The sequence below is a fragment of the Macrobrachium rosenbergii genome, chromosome 55, assembly GCF_040412425.1.
Source record: "Macrobrachium rosenbergii isolate ZJJX-2024 chromosome 55, ASM4041242v1, whole genome shotgun sequence".
Taxonomy (NCBI): Eukaryota; Metazoa; Arthropoda; class Malacostraca; order Decapoda; family Palaemonidae; genus Macrobrachium; species Macrobrachium rosenbergii.
Window position 1 is genome coordinate 83657194 of NC_089795.1, and position 22174 is coordinate 83679367.

At 36.9% G+C, this 22174-nt stretch overlaps 1 protein-coding gene across 6 annotated transcripts in view; it reads right to left on the reverse strand.

The window, feature by feature from the left end:
• LOC136835536 (mitochondrial glutamate carrier 1-like) overlaps positions 1 to 3933 on the reverse strand; it is a 39267-nt gene extending 35334 nt beyond the window's left edge. The window contains exons 1-2 of one of the 6 annotated variants that reach the window (XM_067099174.1): positions 3675 to 3933; positions 2293 to 2449 (exon numbers count right to left, since the gene is read on the reverse strand). The gene's annotated coding sequence lies outside the window, so the exon portion shown is untranslated. Of the gene's footprint in view, positions 1 to 2143; positions 2450 to 3674 lie in introns of those variants that run through there. The other 5 variants (XM_067099175.1, XM_067099176.1, XM_067099177.1 and 2 more) reach the window with 5 other exon arrangements.
• Positions 3934 to 22174: the final 18241 nt, after the last annotated feature.

The following is a 22174-nucleotide window of genomic DNA, read 5'->3' on the forward strand; positions in this document are numbered from 1 at the left end:
TAATGGACACTTTATATCAGGCAATTACAGAACACATGAAGAAAACCTGAAAAGGTGTGACAACAAAATGCACAGATTCACAGCCTGACAATGCTGGGATGATTTCCTCATGAAATAATGGCTTGTAAAGGAATTAAATATATTGAGAGCCATAAGACAGCAATAAAATGGGGTGAGGAGCAATCTGTTAGCTAAATGGTGATTCTTGAAGTGCCAATATACTGACCAGAGCGAAGGCCCAGAATAAAAAAGAAAAAGGGTAAACCTGACAAAAAAGTAGTGTCATCCTACCTGACAAAATGGTAGTGTCATTCTACCTATGTCATATTTGCAGTTACCATACCATTGGATACAAAGAACAGTGGATACCGGAAAATAATGATAAAAAAAAAATATACATTTTTAGAAGGACAGTTATACAATGCAATTATACAGTGCATTTCTACTGTAATGGTTGGCAATGAGAGATTCAATAGTGCAAACTCAAGGAAACAAAAAAACAAGGTATAAACCAAGACTAAGTTTGATCTCATTCATGTTAGTGCATAAAACTTCCTCTGACATTCAATTGCAATGATAGTAAACATTTACCATCAAGTAACTGGTTACTACTGTAGTAATAGAAGCAAAAAAATTGAACTGTACTATTTTTATGTCAATTATGTACGTAAACATCACTCAGTGCTGAAGAATTTTATAAGCACCATCATCAAGTACAGATACTCAATGTGATGTACTTAATATAAATTTCTTGGAATCTAACAACCCTTTGTGTAATTATATACTTTTCAAACAATGAATTAAACTTTCAGCATCCTGCCTAAACAAACCACGGACAGACTACACAGTCTTTGCTGTAAATAGAAACACCTCTTTTCTCCTAACAAAGCTCAAGTTCTGTTTGAAAAAGATATCAAAATAACTTGAAATTTTGCCAACCAAAGGTGTCGAATCATCAGGCTGATCTATGCTGAGTTGTGCAACCTCAGGACAACTGCCAATGCAAGGAAATGAAATGCTATAGTTCACTGCCACCCTTCTTCACTACACACCATTTAAGAAATATCAAATCTCTAAAAAACTGTGGCAAACATATATGCAAAGGAAAAATCATACCAAGGCTTATTAAAGCCTACAGTATGTATAATTCATTTTTGGGCTACCAAAGCTATGAAATACATACACACTAAAAATGATCACCTATTTCCGGTGAGGAATAAATTTCACACAAAAAATTTAAAGAAATAATTATGCTAATAATTAACAATTACACAGCATAATGGTCAGCCATCTTTCATTTTCATTCTAGTTTCATATAAGTTCATTCTCTTCTGTGCAAGGCTAGTTCCCTACGACAAGATAATAATAATAATAATAATAATAATAATAATAATAATAATAATAATAATAATAATAATAATTCGTCATTACTTCTGAAATGAATTAAACTTTATATGCCTTTAGTTCCTAAATTTATTTCTAAATTTCAGTTTTGTTGCTTGAATTTGGAAAACCATAGTCCAGTATAAGTGTTTATGAAATACTCTATCACAACAATAAGGTATCTTCAATGTAAAATGATACATGTTCCATTCACGACAATGGAGATAACAATTTAACAAGGACACAAGTTCAACAGTGATTTGATAAACGGTCAACCTCTATCATGAAACTGTACATCTCGAACCAGCCTAAAAATAAAATGAGAGAGAGAGAGAGAGAGAGAGAGAGAGAGAGAGAGAGAGAGAGAGAGAGAGAGAGAGAGAGAGAGAGAGTTCAAATGGTACAAGAGACTAAATGATTGACGACAGATTTCAACGCATAATTACGTCACTGTAGGACTGAATGCGTGATCTCAAAACTGATGGCACTTGTTGTGGGCGTGACAAATTGGCCTCCAAACGAGTTCTGATTGCACAGTTAATACAAAGGACACTGACAAAAGATAAGGCTATTAATGAAGTTCATTTCGAGCTTTCGGGGTCATTCACACACTGCACTGGGATCACTCCCGCGTCACTTTTCCCTTTGCCAAAACAGTCCACCAACCATACATTGGGACCATCAGCTGATCATAAGGCTCACGCACAAACAGTATTTATATATCAGCTGAGAGCACGTCGTCTGCTGTTTCAGCACTTACGTCGAAGAGTGGCCTCTCTTTCCTTTCTCTGAAATTCTACACACCATGCACGAGATAAATTGGCGTTCTTGTGTTCCATAACGGGCTACAACATCACAAACAATCACAGAACATGGGGTAAAACACATACGCATCCCTCGAGAACTTACGACCACCGGCTGAGTTTCGCCTACTGCTGCTGCCTGGCCTGGCTCTTTCAATGATGATGAGTTGACGGCGATGAATGGCTGTCCGACGTACGATTCATTCTTTCCTTGGAGGGCCACGGTTCCTGATGGATTGACGAAGATCACAATACTCCTTCACCTGGTCATTAGCAGGGGGATGTTAATTGAAAATTGGTCTTAAATTGTTTAAATTCTAATTTTACAACAAATGGATCTATGGTGAAAAATGCCTTATTAAAAATGATATTTTCTCGTCCTGAACGTTACCTAGGCCCAAGATTAACTCGTTGCCAGGATGTTGTCACCCTAGTCAATAATCAGAATCCCTAATTACAGTATGTGGTGACTGAAAATTTTGAAGATTTTGTTTTGATGGTTACTGCGTGGTCGAAGTGAAGTCTGGAAACTTACTCTTTATTAGTTTTTGAACGTTTATAATAGTAAGCAATCATATTACCTCGTAATTCTCATGCGTGCATAGCCATAGGTTTTAACGCCAGCATGCAGAAGCCAATCAATCAGTAACTCATTCACCTATTTTAAAACAATAGATTCTGTGCTGAAAGTTAGGTGTCCTATTGACACAGTAAAATAAACTCATAAATTCACCTCTTTCCTCCACGGGCTATCACTGCCCTGAATCCATTATTTGATTGTTATGTAATAGAAGAAAACAAAAAAAAAATTATGTCGAATAATGCTACCGTGAAGCACGAAGGGCAGTAAAAGAGAGAAAGACCCATTATTGCCGAATAACGCTACTGTAAAGTGCGCGAGTACCGTAGATAGTATCGATTAAAGTCACCATGAATTACAATATTTATCGGTAGCTTACGCAATTACATCAAACTGATATTCGACATTAGGCTTACAGTGACCGATGTGTCTATAGGAATGTCGTCCTGGAATCTACCAGAAACAATACTCATATTGTGCTGGCTAATGAACGACCTTCAGATGAGATTCTTTGGTGTTGCTAAGGTCTCCACTGAGAAGGTGAAAAGTAAAACAAATGAATGGTAGCTTTTATAAATACCATACTATATTTCATTTCTACTATTTGTTGCTAGAATACAGTAGATAGTGTATACGTTATTGCTAGGTAAACTAACGACAAGAACTAAAAGATATATATCGATGAAGCACTGATTGCATTTTCAGCAGATTCTTAAAAGTTACTTTTATATTCTATATTTGACTCCCCCATTATTCATTTACACGAGCAAGTTTTATTTCCACGATAGCAGACGTTGTCCAATCGATAGCAAGAGGTGTCTTAGCACGTGTGTCATGCAACTTGTGTAATTTACGTAATCTGACATTTCACTGCAGTGCCCTTCACGGAACCAGTCCATACTACTTACAAACGGCGCATTGGAGAGTCTGAGAGCTAGGTAACCGCATATTTTCCATAATGATACAACGGGTTCGCTGTGACGTTGGTGTTCCAATCAGCAAAGTTCAGCAACCCGAGTCTGGTTAGCTCCTGGATAGGTGCCCACCAAGAAATGCTAGATGCCGTAGGCCATATGTCTAATGAACCTACACTAAGACTAGGAACTTCTTACCGATACGTACACGCTTAGCAACAGAAGGGTAGCTCTTTCTGGAGCCACCCTGACTGAAGGGAAAATGCGCAGTGAGAGAAAGAGAGAGACTGTTTAGTTGTTGTTTTCAGGCTATTTACATTTATACAGCCGAGACGGCAAATTGAGATCAATACTTGATGACCATAACGTCACGAACATGTGCACTGCGGTTATAGTAGAAAAAGTTAGACGAGAGAGAGAGAGAGAGAGAGAGAGAGAGAGAGAGAGAGAGAGAGAGAGAATTATTAAACTCTATAAACTTTATAGATTACCTCTTCATTCATCATAAGATTTTGGGTCCGTTATAAGAATTCTTTACTAAAGATGGACGAAACAAAAGAAACGCAGGAAAGAAAGGACGGCCAAAAGTAAATGGCTGAATAAATAAATCGTTTATAAGAACGAGATCTGGAAAGCCAAACAATCTCCAAGGTCACGTATAGGTCAGGATTATTCTACGTTCGAGTACTGTGTCAACAGATCCTTTGGATTTTCTGGATTGTCTTCTGTTAAGAGAGAGAGAGAGAGAGAGAGAGATTGTCAACTATCGATTTTAACGTTTCATTTTTAAAAAAGACACACACATCCATGTCAACTATGTGTGTGTATATATATATATATATATATATATATATATATATATATATATATATATATATATATATATATATATATGGATGCATATTCTAATATTCCCAAATACCTAATTATGCATTACCCTTCATACGTTGTTCATGCACTTACAACTCTTCTTGGTTCTTAAGACATAAAAAAATTCCTGTCCAAGCTTAGAATTGACAATCCATTGCGTAAAAATAGATTTTAGCTTGATATAATGCACTTTTCACAAATGGGCATACTGTTACGTAGATTAAGGGGAAAAGTATATGCTTCCATTCAAAAGTATGCCTACATACGAAAATAAGTAGGCCTAAAAGTGCATTTATCAAAAAAAAAAAAGATCAGCTGTATTAAAAGAATAATATAACACCAATAAAACTCAACAAAAACTATATTAATTTAAGCATGAACATCAGTCCTAAAACTATAGTTCACTGTAACTGCTATTTGGTCTACCTAGATCACTGTACCGCCCACATTATCTTCCCTTCTTCAAAACCACGTTATCCCGTCTTTTCAATCCTATCCGATCCCCGACTCATTTTATAGTTCTCTGTAGAAGGAAACTATTGTGCCGGCTTTGTCTGTCCGTCCGTACTTTATTCTGCCCGCGCTTTTTACTGTCCGCACTTTTTCTGTCCGCCCTCAGATCTTAAAAACTACTGAGGCTAGAGGGCTGCAAATTGGTATGTTGATCATCCACCCTGCAATCATCAAACATATCAGATTGCAGCCCTCTAGCCTCAGTAGTTTTTATTTTATTTAAGGTTAAAGTTAGCCATAATCATACTTCTGGCACCGCTATAGCTGCCAACAACACAGGTCACCACCGGACCATGGCTGAGTTTCATGGGCCACAGCTAAGAGTTTTAAGGGCCGTGGCTCAGGCCACAACCGGACCGAGGCTGAGTTTCATAGGCCGTAGCTGAAAGTTTCATACAGCATTATACGCTGTTCAGAAAACTCGATTGCGCCGAAGCAACTCCGGCGCATTTTTTACTTGCTTCCCCCGATTACAGCTTACATCAAACGAAACTTCTGTCGACACTACATTAATAACCAAAGAATGCACGATTTTATCAATAAACACTATTACTGCGACGTTAAAATGGCGAGCAGAATGAATGGCTGACCTTGTGTCAATAAGTAACAAGAAACGAAAGTGACTCTACACACGAACGTGCGTGAGTAGTGGTGATCTATGTGAGAAATGTGAGAAAAAAAAAGTTACCAACCGGATGAATCCACTTTTAAGTCGCAACTAATGCCAAAAATAAAGAAACTATTCCAAAAGATTCTTGGAATAAACAGCGCAGGTAATGAGAGCTAAAAGCTCTCAGAGGCAAGCAACGCTGAGTAATAAATTTTGCAAAAAAAGCTGCAAGCACAACAAGCCTTTCACGGTTAAGCAAGAACACATTGCCTAAATCCCTAGCGAATTTACAAGTGCTACTAGGTCTAACTCAATCTTTCTACCTCCTGCTATAATTCTTTATCTCGGACTTCCAGAAGCGTCTAAGAATCCGTGGTACTACACCCTTACCATCCCACCCTACACCTGTCCAGCAACTAACTGCCAATCATCTGCAATTGCTCGATAATTTTCCACGCAATTTGGCAACAGAACGTACACAATATGCGACCATGTGCATCCCCATTTAAACGCTGCTAACCGTATCATGTTACGGGCGGCGTTATTTGCGTGACTTCAGGCTATTAAATTAGACTAGCGAGGGAAATCGTGCCTGCGTTAGGTTCGAGAAATGGTCGCTCTCCGTTACCTCATGATTTGATTGATTTATCGACTCGTTCACCTGTCACGGGGCGAGATACTTCCTTGAGGACTTCAGCTCCCCTTCCTTTGTTTATTTGTTTCTTATTGCTTTTCAGTAGCCCGTGCGCAACAAGTGTTACTTGTTTTGTTTCTAATTCAGGTACAGACTGATAAGGACACTACAGTATGGAATCAATATGAAATTATTATTATTATTATTATTATTATTATTATTATTATTATTGTTGTTGTTGTTGTTGTGCACACATTCACATGGGACCAATCGGATGGCCCATTAATCTGCTAAGCAAACTTCCGCAAACTATAATCCCACATGAGGTAAACAGAAAAGAAAATAGCCAAGAGATTTAATAACGAGGATAAATAATTAAATATCTATACATGTAAATAAATAAACGGTAGATGAATATTAAAAAAAAAGTCACTGCAAAGGACCACGACGATTTAATATTATCACAGAGCCTCTACAAAACATAAACGGCCAAGGTTATGTAAGTAGCCGAGTGCCAGAGCTCATACACGACGTACGATAACTTCAGGAATGGTAAAATTTTCAGGGACATAAGCCTATACCTCAGCGGAATAATCGATATGGATAAACGTCTTCAAGTTTGTCAGTCGACCCGCTAAGCAAGCTTGTAGTTACAGTAACAAGAGAAGAAGACAGGAGAGGAAAAAACGGGATATAACCAAACAAACACGGGATCAACGATACCCACACGCGTTCTTTCGCTCTTTTTTCCCCAGTGCTCGACATTCACGACATGCCTAACATCGTTGAAGTGTCTGTAGCGTAAAACAGAGTGAGGGCCGTTTTAAATTTTGTCCGTCGCGTGAATGGTGCCCAGTAAACACGGCTGCCGGCATTTCTTTGGCGTAATCACTCCGTTAATGTCTCGTCGTTTAATGAAACGCCAGAAATGAGATCGTTCCCTCTTCTTCTCCTTGGCTAAAATGCAGGAATAAGTAGAACTGAAATTACCCTCGGTCTTTTGTCCTAGTCAGTCCTCGACTAATGGGTTTTTTACGATGACTGCTTTAAGGTGACAAATCTGATTTTCTTTGCAGTCACAAAACTATAATCTTCGTTAAACTGATGCTGATTATCTTTAATAGAAATTTTCCAAGGCGAAATTAAGGTAATCAAATTACGGTTGCTGTTATTGTTGTTGTTTAATGAACAGACGAAAATTTAGGTATTAAGTTAGTAAGCAACATTTTACTGAGTAAAATATGTATATTGTTAAAAAGCGCGTTATTAGAGTAAAACACACACCACATAAACAAACGGAACCGGTTTCTTTGTCGCAGATTTATTGGTTAATTGAACTGAATTGAATATAGGATTTAGGCCAAAGGCCAAGCACTGGGAGCTTATGAAGCCATTCAGCGCTGAAACAGAAATTGACAGTAAAAGGTTTGAAAGGCGTAACGGAAGAAAACCTCGCAGCTGCACTATGAATCAATTGTTAGGAAAGGGTGGAAAGTAAGATGGAAGAGAGAGAATATGAAAGAAGGTACAGTAAAAGGAGCGAAAAGGGTTGCAGCTAAGGACGAAGGAACGCTGCAAAGAACCTTAAGTAGTGCCAGCAGATTTATTGGTGGCAATTCCTTTTCCTTTGGACAAAAATACAACAGTAAATACCCGGGTTAATCTATCTAATCCTCATAGCTACAATAAGTCATAAATTATAGTAAATTTCCTTTAGTGATTAAATTGGAATCTGGCAGCTACGGCGGCTGACTAATGCCTTAATAATTCACTTCACTTTTTCTTCCCAGACTGCTGTGACAGACGTACAGACAGACAAAGTGGCGAATTAAAAGGGACATCTAGGTAACGGCGGGTACTGTTTCATATCCCGGGCAGAATAAACATTCCGCCTTACAGCTGGGGTAATCGGAGGACAGATTAAAGCGAGATCGTGTTTGGCGTTTTTTGTTGGCACTCAGTGAGAGCGTCGGTGGCCCGCATCTTGGCACTCTTGAAAGCCATATGGCAAAGCTAGTTAATGCCTTTTAATTGTTAGCTGTGAAGTGGCCAGCGTTAGAGGGATTACGCATCTTTTTATTATTGTTATTCTGCTTAGGAGAAAAATAAATGTTTGAGTGTAGTATATAATTTATCATATAAATATGGTATATTGCCCAAAATAATGAGATATGATATGTTTATGGTATTTTATATATATATATATATATATATATATATATATATACATACATACATACATACATACATATATACATAGATGTATGTATGTATGTGTATGTTCCAGCATAACTGGAATACATTGAGCAATTTCAACCAAACTTGGTATACATGTGACTTACTATTTAGAAAAGAGTACTGTGGGGGTAAGATATCGAGATATCACTAGCACCAAAGGGGGTAGGGTGGGAAGGGCTTCCTTGAAACGGGGCTGATTCTCCCTGTAGACTTAGTAACTAAATAAACTCTATGAATTTATCATACCTCATTTCGGTATACTCATGACTTACTATCTGGAAAAGAATACTGTTGGGGGGGAGACAAGACATCACTGGCACCATAGCTTTTGAGGTCGCTGAGATGAATGGTGACACTCCCGATGCCCTTTAAGTCCAAGTTCAGCCCTGACAGGAATGGGGGATGAGAAGGGGTGAAATATAAGATGTCAAGAATGCTGGGCAACGTAAGTGAAGCAACTATCTTAACGGAAAAGGGAGAGAATGAGAGAGAGTGTGAGCGTAGAGGGGGTCTTAGGGAGGAGAGAGAGAGAGAGAGAGATTTATCAGCTGTCATTCAGAGTTTTTCCGGGCAGTGCCGGTTGGTCAGGTAGAAAAAAAATATATATACAGTATATAATATATATACATATATATATCTATATATACATATATTTTATAATATATACAAAAATATACATATACAACAAGCGCACGCTCGATCACACACAAGTTAGAGAGGGAGCTCTCTCTCTCTTTACTTTCATCACTCGTAAATACGGCTTATGCATACGTAACAGACTATCGAGCATCTATAACCACTTGAAACTGCTTATGAATAAAATGTGACCGAATTGAATTGTTACATTCTCGCTTCTTCCATCCGTCCATGCAATTCACCTGCAGATCAGACCCAGAAGGAAAGAAATACCCCCCTGAATACAAAAGATAAACAACTTAATCTCTTAGTGTGTACCGCATTGATAACGGGTATGACGTAACGGCGTTATCTAGGTTTAGTCAATGTGACCACAGGTGTTGCATAACTGATTTATAGAGTACTAAAAAGTAAAATTGAATTAATGTGATGATAGTGTCCTATCGGCTTTTACTCTTATTGATTTTATATTTTGTAATATCATCCGTGTGAATATCGATCGCTAATATCACTAGACTTTGAAGTTGGTTGTCTGTAGATCTCTGCAGAAGCCGGCAGTTTCCGCTGATCGAAGAGTACGAACGTTTCAAGTGCACATACTTTTACTCATTCATTAGTATGAGTATTTATTGCTATTATTCTTGGCTGCTGTATTTTATATTGTCATCGTGAGTAAATTATACTAAAAACGTGATGTACTGACCAATTTTAAAGCTATGGTGCTGATATAATGTCCAACATTTTTCATATGACTTTCGATATATTCATTCGTATTCACATATTAGAAGAAGAAGAAGAAGAAGAAGAAGAAGAAGAAGAAGAAGAAGAAGAAGAAGAAGAAGAAGGAGAGAGGCAGAGAGAGAGAGAGAGAGATAGAAGGAGAGAGGCAGAGAGAGAGAGATAGAGAGAATCTTCCGCAACTTTCTGCGTCTGTAACCAGAGTACTTAATCCCTCATTCGGCAAATCCCTTTAAATAAAATATATAACTACAGCAAAAAAAAAAAAAAGAACGAAGTCAGGAATGGTTTCACAGACATGGTAAGACTTCTACCGCGGCGGTGACGTTTACCAAGGGCGTAGCCAGGAATTTTCCTCGGAAGGCGGAGTTGCGCAAATAGGACTCATGTGTTCAATGGACATAATGCAAGAGCCTGAAGAAGTGGTAATAAAAATTTTAAATTAATATATAATGAATATAGTAATATACCATGAGAAACAATACACGACGTATGCAATGAAATGATAAATGTAATAATGTATTATGGAGTTTCAGGAAATCCTGTACTTTTTCCAAAGAATTATCCTGTGAAATAGTGGTACACAATCACATACATACAAAATATGTACACACACATATACAAATATAATACACACACACACACACACACACATATATATATATATATATATATATATATATATATATATATATATACATATATATATATATATATATATATATATATATATATATATATATATATATGTTTAAATAATTTTCCTAAACTAACACCATTAAATTTACCCCCTGTCGGTAGGTTCTACAAGAAGGTAGAAATTTACAAGATATATACTAGAGTGACAGTGCAAACGAACATACAGACGTATGGAAAAAATAGTCACACTAATAAAAAAAAAAAAAAGAGGGGGTGGGGGCGTTGGGGAGCAGTAAACTAATTAGCGTTCGTGGTCAGTGGCTTTTTTTTTTTTTAAACAAATTTTTATCTCTGCGGGCGGCATCACAACTCTCATGTCGACCCAGTTAAACTACCTACTTGAAAACTATATTTCTTTTGCAATATATGGATCGATTTTATGCATTCCTTGACTTATGTTCATATTCTTATAATAAAATATTCTTTCTGTTATATGAATGGAAACTATAACATCTAATTTTTGTATTCTGTAGAAATAAACTACCACTGTAGCCGCTATCCAGCTAAGAGTATGTTTATTTTCACTAACGTGAACGAAAATGGCCTTGTTCTGTGTATATCTTATACATTTTTATGCTGTTCTCTCTTTTTATAGATCAGGCCACAAAACCACTCGAAAAGAGATGACAGTATAGTGCAAGAAGATGTGAGTCATGGAATAGCTGAAGCGTGGACGGAAGCAGAATGCAAGATAGAGAAGAAACTTGGAGCGTCTACGGAATCCAAGGTGAGAATATATTTAAGGTTTATTGAGCTTTGTGGAAATGGAGTCTGGATGCTGAATTTAAATGAAAAGAATGACTGATGCAGCTAAGATGAACTGCTTGTGCATTACATGTAGCGTAAGAAAGGACTGGTGCTGGAATATAAAATTTAGGCCACAGGCCAAACGCTCGGATCTATGAGGTCGTTCAGCGCTGAAAATAATGTTGAAACAATTGTTAGGAGAGGGAGGGGAGAGTAAGATGGAAGAACGAGAGCATGAACGGAGGTGCAGTAAAATGAATGAAAGGGGTAGCAGCTAGGGGCCGAACGGACGCTGCAAAGAACCCCAATTGATGCGTACACTGCACCGTGTGAGGTACACTTGACAGCACTCTCCCCCCATGGAGTGTAAGACAGGGTGAGAGATAGACAGAAGAGGAAAAAGGTTATCGTCGATGGTTACATGGATTGAAAGATCAGAGTTTTTAAAGATGGTTTGGTCATACAGAGAGAATGGATGATGATAGGTAGTTGAAAAGAAAGTATAATTCGCAAGCGTCAAGAGGGAGTCGGCGTGACTTAGAAAAGCCCCCATATTTATGTAAGGGGGTTGCAATGTCAACTGTGCCGGTAATCTTGGTGACGAAAAAACCAGATTAAACAGTGAAGGGAACGAGGTGATAAAGTTATCGGATCTCTCTTTGATAGTGGGCAAGGACACGCATAAGCAAATAAGATTATCCCTCGGCATGCTTATTCTGATAGGCATTTTTTTATTCGGGGTGTCATTCCTTAGGAAAGAATGTTGTTGCTCTGTTCTTTTTCTTAATTATGTATATATATATATATATATATATATATATATATATATATATATATATATATATATATATATATATAATAATAATAATAATATATTTATATTTCATTTATATATATAATATTTACAGTCAACATGTTGTAATCAGTCATTTCAAAATGACTGAAATTTCAGCTGATAGCGAAATGCACCAGGGACATGTGATCCCCCAGGAGCTAGTACTAAACACGGCGAATACATTTGACTTCTAGGACTATATAAAACCAGCATAAACAGTGTAGGTGACTCACTGTTTCGAGTACTAGCTCTGAGATCAAATGTCCCAACATTTCAATCTGCCTGAAATTCGTCATTTCATGAAATGATTGATTTCACAATTGACTTGGAGGAACATAAACTAATTCTTTTATCTCTTGTTCTCTTTTACCTTTTGTCAAGTCCTTTTTCAAGGATCATAAAAATCTCCTACTTTTTACATTTTCAGCCTTTGGGCCCTTTCACGTAAGAGGCCCTTCGTAATTGGGTTACGCCATGCAGTGGGCCTAGTGTGGCACACTGTAGGTGTTACTGATATTTCTCTGCAGCCTCTCTTAGTTCCCATACACCCCCGCAAGGTGCTTTGCTTTCTACCTATTTCTTTTCAGTTCTCTTCAGTTCTCATTTAGCATAGGACTCTCCTTTTGTAACTATCTTCAAATTGATTCTATCTTTAGCACAAAACGCACCTGCAAGTTTATTTGTTTCTCAGCCGTTAACTCATTCAAAATTCAGTTCGGACTACAAAAGATCAAATAAAATTTTCACATTTCGGATAAGCTAAATGAATACAAGATTACCAGTTTTCGGGCTCGGCAACAACCGGTAAGACTCCGATAACCGTTTAAACTGCTATTAAGAGTAAAAACAAAAACCTAAGCAAAGCACATTCGTTCCAGGAGCTGAGAATAGCAGTCTATTTTTATCAAACGCCGGAAACTTAGACCGTGCTTAATTTCCTTTCAAGACAGTCTTTGCTCACTTTTACTTTGTTCATTTGTTTTATCTGTTCGTTTGTTGTTAGCTTTCTTAACGCCTGTACTGCTGGTTTTTCTATTATTTGTGCTAATTATATGTCATAGCTTGTTATTTAATGCTTTCGTGTGTTGCTTTAGATTGGTTACATTGTTTGTCCTAGTATGTCGTACTTACCTTTTCTAAGGGTTGAAAATGACTAGCACGCAATCGATTCTTCGCAATAAAATAAACTAGACATATTATGAACTCCGTATACGTAACATTCATCACCTTGAGGGGTACCTCTGCGTCACAGTGATGCCAGCACGCAGTGAATGGCTCAGAGAATGAATAAAGTGAGACTGGATGTTTCTAGAGCTGGGCAACATCCTTCACTGGCTGTACGACCTATTAATCCACTCTGCATTTGTGTCAAGATAGGCAGCTACGTATTTCTTATTAAGAGAGAACATATATCTACAACAAAATTCGCATCCACAGCATCACGTCCATATTGTACAGTATCATCTAATTCTCAAGGCCGACGATTATGTCGTTAGGCCTGATTAAATCAGCAGAGGTCTCAGAACACTAACCCCCAGGACCGCCAAACGTGATATGTCTGGGATATATCTGAGATACCACAAAACACAATTGGAAAGTTCTGGAATCATGCCAATCGTCAAGAATTAAGTAAGCCAATGCATATAGGAAACGACTGGTTCTTACCTCGTTAAGACGCTGACTGGCTGCTAGGAAGCCAATATTTCTTAAGAAAGAAATAAACAAAGATATAATAAGGGGGAGCTTAAAAGTAAACTTTCCTGCAACCATACAGATTTCAAGCCAGGATGAGGAAAGAGGTGGAACGCTGTTTAATTTGCCATCTTACGGTAAACTGCTTGGTCTAGTTGTAATACCGCTATACACGTACTGAGACAACTCTGAGAATTAATGAGAAACCCCACCTAGATATTGATTACCTCAAACTATCATGGTTAATTAAAATTATATAAAATGTTCCTTGACCGTTAATAAAGACACATTTTCGTGACGGGTGGGCTTATGACGACAGATATCAGGAAGTACATTAGTCTTGTTTACACGATTCGTTCCCAGTTTTCCACCAGCAGACCATGACGGAAAGAAAGTGGGTGTATTGACTCCATAGGTGAATATTTCGACATTTTTATCATTTTCACTAGTTTCCATTTGTACGTCAATAAAATATATCTATAAGTTCTGTTTAATTTATTGTTACCCAAAAATCTTTATATGTTGGTCATATGACTGGCTTTTTGAGTCCTACCTGGGCAAAAATGAGTTAATATTCACTTAGCATCTGATTCCGGAGGTATGTGGTAACATATATATATATATATATATATATATATATATATATATATATATATATATATATATATATATATATATATATATAGTGTGTGTATTGCAGGTGTTCTCAGTTCCAGAGGTCTTCTATTCCTCACACCGTTGGACTCTGGAACAGCCTCCCAGAGGATGTCGTGCAATTGGAAGTTCCAATTTGGAACTTCTAGTTCAACCAAGAAGTAATGCACACTACCCTATTACACTTCGATTTGTATTTTAATATTTTACTTACATTTGTATTTATTTATTAATTTATCTGTTTTTCTAATAACTGGGCTCATCTTCTGAATAATAATAATAAAAGAAATTTTCATATATTGACGGGAATGCATATCGCATCCTCCGAGTTTTATATGACCAAATCATATTTCTTTAGCTTGTCGTCACTGTCTCATGCAGTTCCCGCGTCCCCTCACAAGAGCTGCGCGAGTTAATTTATGAAAATAAATGCACATCATGGCTGTGGTGTGATGGGTGTCAGCAAAGAACATGGGCAAGAATTTGTGATGTTCGAATGAGTGAGGGGATGAAGCGCAAAACAGAATTTGAGAGGCATTCGGTGCCCTGCAGAAGTTGGGCACGAGAGATAGGCCTATTATCTGAGAGGGAGCACAACTCTGACTCGGTAATCTCTGTCTCACATCATGCAAAAGATAGTAGAACGTGTATGTTATGTACCTTATATTCTTGTGTCAGTTTAAATCCATTCTTGGCCTAGTTACTTTTAGGGCATAGTTTCTCTCTTATATATTTACAATTTTCGTTCAAAGCAGTTGCTTTAGTGGTATCAGTTAGTTTCTGGCAGGAATCTCCTTAACTGTGTTTTCTCCCGATTCTCGTCCGTCAATGTCTGGTGACAAAGGCTTAGACTTCCTTCTTCCATTCATACGTTTTTGTCACAACAGCTGTTTCACCACTCTGAGACATTTTCAAGTGACTGCTGGCTTATAATCTTTTGTTTTTGACTGAGCTGGCTTTATGCCAGCACGGGCTCTTGCTCATGGAGCAGCCCGTAAACGTACAATCTGGATTTACAATAATTTTGACTCCATGCGGAGGGAAATGTAGACCTAAGAGGTGACTGGTCCAGGGATAAAAAAGATGAACCACTTCTGCGTCGAAAGCTTTAAGTATAACCTATACAGATTGTGATTGTGAATGAATATTCTAATTTCAAAACAAGCAGTTTAGAATCTACCTAAACAGCTGTGGATAAAATTTGCAACTGCGTGTTTGAGAGTTCACAAAAAATGATAATGTATTACAAAGGTTATATTTATAATATTAAGAGAATGCACGCTTGTGTATGAAATACAAATATCTAATTATGTATAATAAATGGTATGAGTGTATACATCATATTCACAAAAACTCTGTGTAATTATACATAGCGCCTTTTGTAGATATCGTCCACTACTTGCCGTTCGTGTTTCGTGTCGGGCGAAGCCTCGGGAACATGCGAGATGGTTACTAATTGTACTTCCCTGCAGGGTCTACACTCTACAGTATAGCTTCCCTGGCTGCTCTTGTATTTCTTGACGGGCGCAGGGTGTCTAGTGCGCACGGGCGCGCTGTCTGGTCTGCGTAAGATCGCGTATTCCTCTTTCTGCTGGAAGGGAGTTCGTGACTCGACTCTAGCTGGATATTAAGAGTAGGTTTTTGGATGGCGATACTAACCACTTCTGCTATTACAAGGCGACCATAGTTGTCCTCTCTGTACATGTACGACCTGGGCGCCTTCGATTAATTCTTGTATAGGGATGGCTTCCTATCGTGGGCGTCTGTATAATGTTGATGAATAGCCCCTTGATTTCTATGATTTCCGTAAGTTATACCAAAAGCTTTCCACCCAAAAGATGGCTCATCCTTTTAATCCCTGGACCAATCCCCGCTTAGATCTACTTTTCCATCCGCATGCAAAGACAAAATTATTGTAAATCCAGCGTAATTCAGTAGTCACTTGAAAATACCACAGAGTGGTGAAACAGCTGTAGTGACAAAAGCAATATATGGAAGAAGAAAGTCTGCGTATTTGTCACAAGAAATTGTCAAAGACAACGAAAAAAAAAAACCTGACTTTATGAAGATTCCTGCAGGAAACTCACTGATGCCACTAAAGCAATTTTTAATGGAAATTATATATATATATATATATATATATATATATATATATACATGTAATATATACATATATATATGTGTGTATACATATATCTGTGTGTGTGTGTGTATAAACATATAATATATTGCCCACACACACCACACACACACACATACATATATATATACATTATATATATATTATATATATATCGGTATAATATATGTTATAATTTGTTCAGCCAAATTTATTCAGATGTTCGCCATCGGAACAAAGAGTTTGCAGTAAGTGCAAGTAAAATAAAGGGCATAAAAGCATTAGAAACTAACTACCTAACCACTCCGAGATAAGAAGGTTTGTAGGTAACCCCTTCTCAATATTTCATCGGAATCCATCGATGACATTTTAAAGCAACCTTGAGGAAAGACAAATAAGCCTAACCGGTAGAATAGACAAGTTCCTCTTGATTATTCATCGGAGTTAACTAGGACCACGGTCTAGGCCACGGTCCAGACGTGGTCTAGTTAAACCTATAGACCGTGACTAGGACTACATTAAAGATTGCCGATCACAGACTATTCGGCTTACACAAGTCGTTTTAGCCAACGATACCAAACCCATTACTGATTAGTGGGTTAATGTATTTTGATGTTGAATGAGAAATTATGATTATGCACGTGGCGGTCGTAAGCTTCATTATTTATCTTTTATCGCACGCGGGAATAAAACCACAATGGGCTTTGTATCTGCAATACTTCACACACACACACACACACACACACACACACACACACATATATATATATATGCATAGTTTATAATATATATATATATATAAAACCATATATATTCCTATATAACATTATCTGTATTTTAAAATTTTTACTAATGTAAACCTAATATTTTTTAAAATCTGTATAAATGTTTTTGAAATCGTGTTTGTTAGACTACACTTAACAAAACACACACTATATATATGTATATACTACTATAATAAATATATATATATGTATATATATATATATATATATATATATATATATATATATATGTATATGTATATATATAACGTCATTGAACGCTGTTAGACTACACTAACAAAACACACACACACTATATGTATATATATATATATATATATATATATATATATATATATATATATATATATATATATATATAAAACATAAACTCTCTTATCAAACATTGAAAAATATGAGTTTCTTTATCCTATAAACCTGTCAGTACCTAGGAGGCAACGTTCTAATAATTAATTATCTAATATGTCTCATCGCAATTTAGTCCATTAATAAGTAGTCTTTCAAGGGGACCAAATCTACGCGTGATAACGGTATCTCCGCTTAGTACTAGAACAGTTACGTAATTATTCATTCTAATTTATCTGATAACATTTTACGTATAAAGTATATATATACCGCATATCGTAACAAGATCCCGTTTTCTGTTCATTTTTCCGTAAAAGAGGGCTTCTATCTCTCAATCTACCCCCCACTGTCGTGTTCCCAACGACTCGTTCAATGTTTGTCACTGGCTAAATTCTAACGACCTAAAAATATACATTTTAAGGTGGTATACAATTCATGAAAGGTTCCGAAAGAAACGCTGACAGTTTCAACAATAAAACGCGAACCGTCATAAACCAATTTTGTAAATGACACATGGTAATTTTGTATAAAAAATTAGGGTTAGGCCTATTTGTTTTAAATTGCAACATATGAAACAAGGTAGAGGGTAATTTGCGAAATACGACTACGACAAGGAAACACTAATGTAGGAATGATGCAGCGCCCGAAGCAAAGAACAGAAACGTAATTGAGTTTTTAATTTACCTGAAATGTAGTTTACCAGTCCACACGATTTACAAAATAAAGCAAATGCAGCCACTTACTCTTTTTTTTTTTTTTTTTTTACTCGGTACTCTCTCTCACTCTCGTCCAACCTGATATTCTATGCGTATTTAAAGATAAGAGGCTGAGCAATTATGAAAACATTAACAGCTGGATTGAAGTAATTTCATAAAATGCTTGATCGTGAATCAGTCATCAAATTGGCATTGCAAAAAAAAATCAATATATCCAGGGATTTATTTCACGTACTTTATTTTCCAGAGATATGAGAGAGAGAGAGAGAGAGAGAGAGAGAGAGAGAGAGAGAGAGAGCACTTACGACCAAGCTCGTACCGGCACGCCACAAAAGCCAATATAACGCATGACCTTAAAATAGAAACCGAAGGTCATGCAAGCATTAAGTTATCACGAACACGTCAGTGAATTACTGCTATTTTTTTTTCATGAATGCGTCAGGCTACGAGAACATTATGGTTAGCAACGTGAGTCGACTACAGCACTGATTTTAACGAAGTACTGTTTCCAATTATATATATATATATATATATATATATATATATATATATATATATATATATATATATATAATTAAAATACCCATTAGATCAAGGGGATATGCACATTTGTACCACAGAAGTAAAAACATATTTTATCAAATGGTCATTTCTACAATTAAAATAACAAAGCGTAAATTAATAACTTACATTTAACAGTTATTCCCAATTCATAATAAATTAATAGGTATACCCACTTTTTTTTTACTAAATTTAGCTCAGCAAGGCTATCTTCATCTAAAACTACCTAACTGCCACATCTCCAAGTAAACAAAATTAGTATATGCATAATTCCAACGCCAAAAACAAATCTAATAAAAGAAAAACAAGAACAATTGTTACTTTCAACGTTAAGCAAATTTTCAGCTAAATACCTTCACTGAAGTCTTTTCAGAAGTCTTGCAGTGCCCCAGTCTGATTAGGGAAGTCATTCCCGTTACTGGCCCCTTCACTGAAAAAAAAAAATGTTATACAGTATCTGCCAACCAAAAGTAACTGGTAATGCGCCAGAGCGCAATGGAAATATACGTTTTAAGCAAGAAGATATCATCAATCAAACTCTAATTGTAACCTGTCAGTCAAAAACTGTTTGCCTTCTAAATTATTCAAGCGAAGCGGGAACTTCTTTCAACATGCGTCCCTTCAGTGTCCTTGGAAGAGAAATGGTACCACCTGCCGTTACTTCTGGCCATTAAATATCCTGATTTTTTACGGCGTTGCTTGCATAGTGTAGTTCGTACATAAACACTTCTTTCCATTTAAGACAAACTCGATTTATATTATTCTAACGAATAATCATCAATTTTCAAGGACTATATCAGGCTAAAAAATGGATTTCTCATTCTTTTAGTCTTTTATCCTCATTTACATTACCGCTATCAATTAAAATAAGCTCATGTAGAAGGAAGGTCATCCTTGGGTTTGGCTAATTTACTTTTTCAATATCTTGATTCAAACGACTAAACAGAAATTATCAGGCTTATGAAAGAAAATAATAATGGCTGGAATTTAAGTCCAAATAGCATTATACAACGTTTTATCATTTCTTATTACTCTATGTCTTAGAGTCAAGTTTGAACAAACGATGGCGTCAAGAGATGCTCTGAATTGCAACGTGAAAAAAAGGCACCGATTTCTGATGCTCGACAGGTTATCTACAATATCAGCTACTGGAGAATGGATGGAGGATGACTAGGTTATACAATGGTTGGAGGAGCATTGAGCTAGATTGTCGGGGAAGGTCTGAAATTTCCTTAAGTGAGCAGAGCAAAACTTCATATGAGCTAAACAAGCAACTTCTCTTTGCTTGGGGATTTTAACATTGGCATCTATAAAGAAAACAGAAATTATGAAGAGGTTAAAACACTGAAACACTTGGTTAGTGTGGAGGACCGTACTGGCAGTTTGAATAAAGGTAAAGAGATGTAGCATTTATGGGTTAAAATATAGAAACTGTGATCCTTGGAGAACTGGAACGGTAGATGTGAAAGTGGCAGGATACGTACCAAATGGTTAGAAGGCACAGGAAGCCATGCAGCAGGGGATATAGACGAAGTCTCCGACCGCTACATTTCCGATCCAACTACTCCTCGTCCGTTCTCATCACGTCCAAACCATCGCATCCTTAGAGATCTGTCTATTTTCTTGCTGCTAAACACCACACGTTATGATCCCACCCTTATCCCCTACATGATTTTCTAACTAGTCATGCATCTTAGCATTCTATAGTCAGCGCCTTTTTAAAAGCTCCCCATCTTTGTCAGTTTCAGCGTCCCTGCAAAACTAAGTAATACAGTCCTTCTATACACATCGTAAGTTCGGGCTCTATTTACAGCTGCTATATTTTTATTTACCAGTAATCACTTACCACTCTGATACTTTTTCCTAGCTGCCCATTCGATACCTGATTCACAGTTTAATGTGGCCACAGTAATATGAATGTTCTTCTTCCTCTAATATCCCCCTTACCCCAACAATAGTACTCCACCTACCTCTCTTCCACGTTTGCATTTCTCATAAATTTCGGGCGTCAACACTCCTACTTCATGAATACATTGCAATCCTGGCCATCTCTTGGGAAACAAGGTTAAGTCCACACAGTTCCCACAACATCCACAAGGGTACTTTCTGGTCACCATAAGCTTTGTTTTAATTTCGTGGATTTTTAATCCTCTCCTATACATCCAAGTCTTCCTTCTTTTCAATCATATCTACAACCTCTTTCTCTACTATTAAGGTTAGGAACTAACGTCCAGGGCTGATCCTGATGGACACCAATGCATCTCTTCGCAAATCAAGTGGAAATTCATTGTATCCACATTGTTGGTCTCAACAGACCAGTTTAAATGAAACGCCCATAATCTAAGACCAGTTTCATGTACAACTTCCATTTACGTGCAGAATATATCTGACAGCTATACTTAGGCTGGAATCTGGTGAATCGAATGACCTCAGCTGCTTCCCAATTAAGACTAGACAACTTTTAAAACATCTAAAATTTCTTAACCTTCAGTTGTTAGACATCAGTGTGAGTTTAGAATCTGCTATATTGCCTAAAATTTTCATTCCTTTTTATAAGGTAAAATCATACTTTCCAAGCTGAAGTAAAGCCTACATACAATTAATCATATGGAGTCTTGGACGTTTAACATTTTAAGCAATGCTCGTTAACCCATTTACCAATGGCGCTGACAGACTTGCAGATTCTTACAGGCTGATGCTGGGAAATAGCTAGTGTAGTAGAATGCCAAGTCATCAAAAATGAGAGACCACTTCACAAAAGGTAACTGTCTTTACAATGTTGTTGATAGCCGCCACAAAACATGTGACACTAAGATTCTTTTTTGTAAAATTCTCCCATCCTAAATAAAATGCCTGAAGAGACTTGATCACTCTTACTTTCATGATTTCATCTGACAACAAGAAGCAATTAATCTAATCATTTTACCATGAATACTCACTTGTATGCTGTATTTGTTCAGTTACGTCACATCACCTTCTCATGCACAAAGAAAACCCCAAAGGTCTGATGTTGCACTGTACTGGTAAAGTTTGCTGAATTTGGTTGGATAAACTAAACAATGGTTCAAGAATCGATTCTTTCGAAAACTAACTGCGATGGAG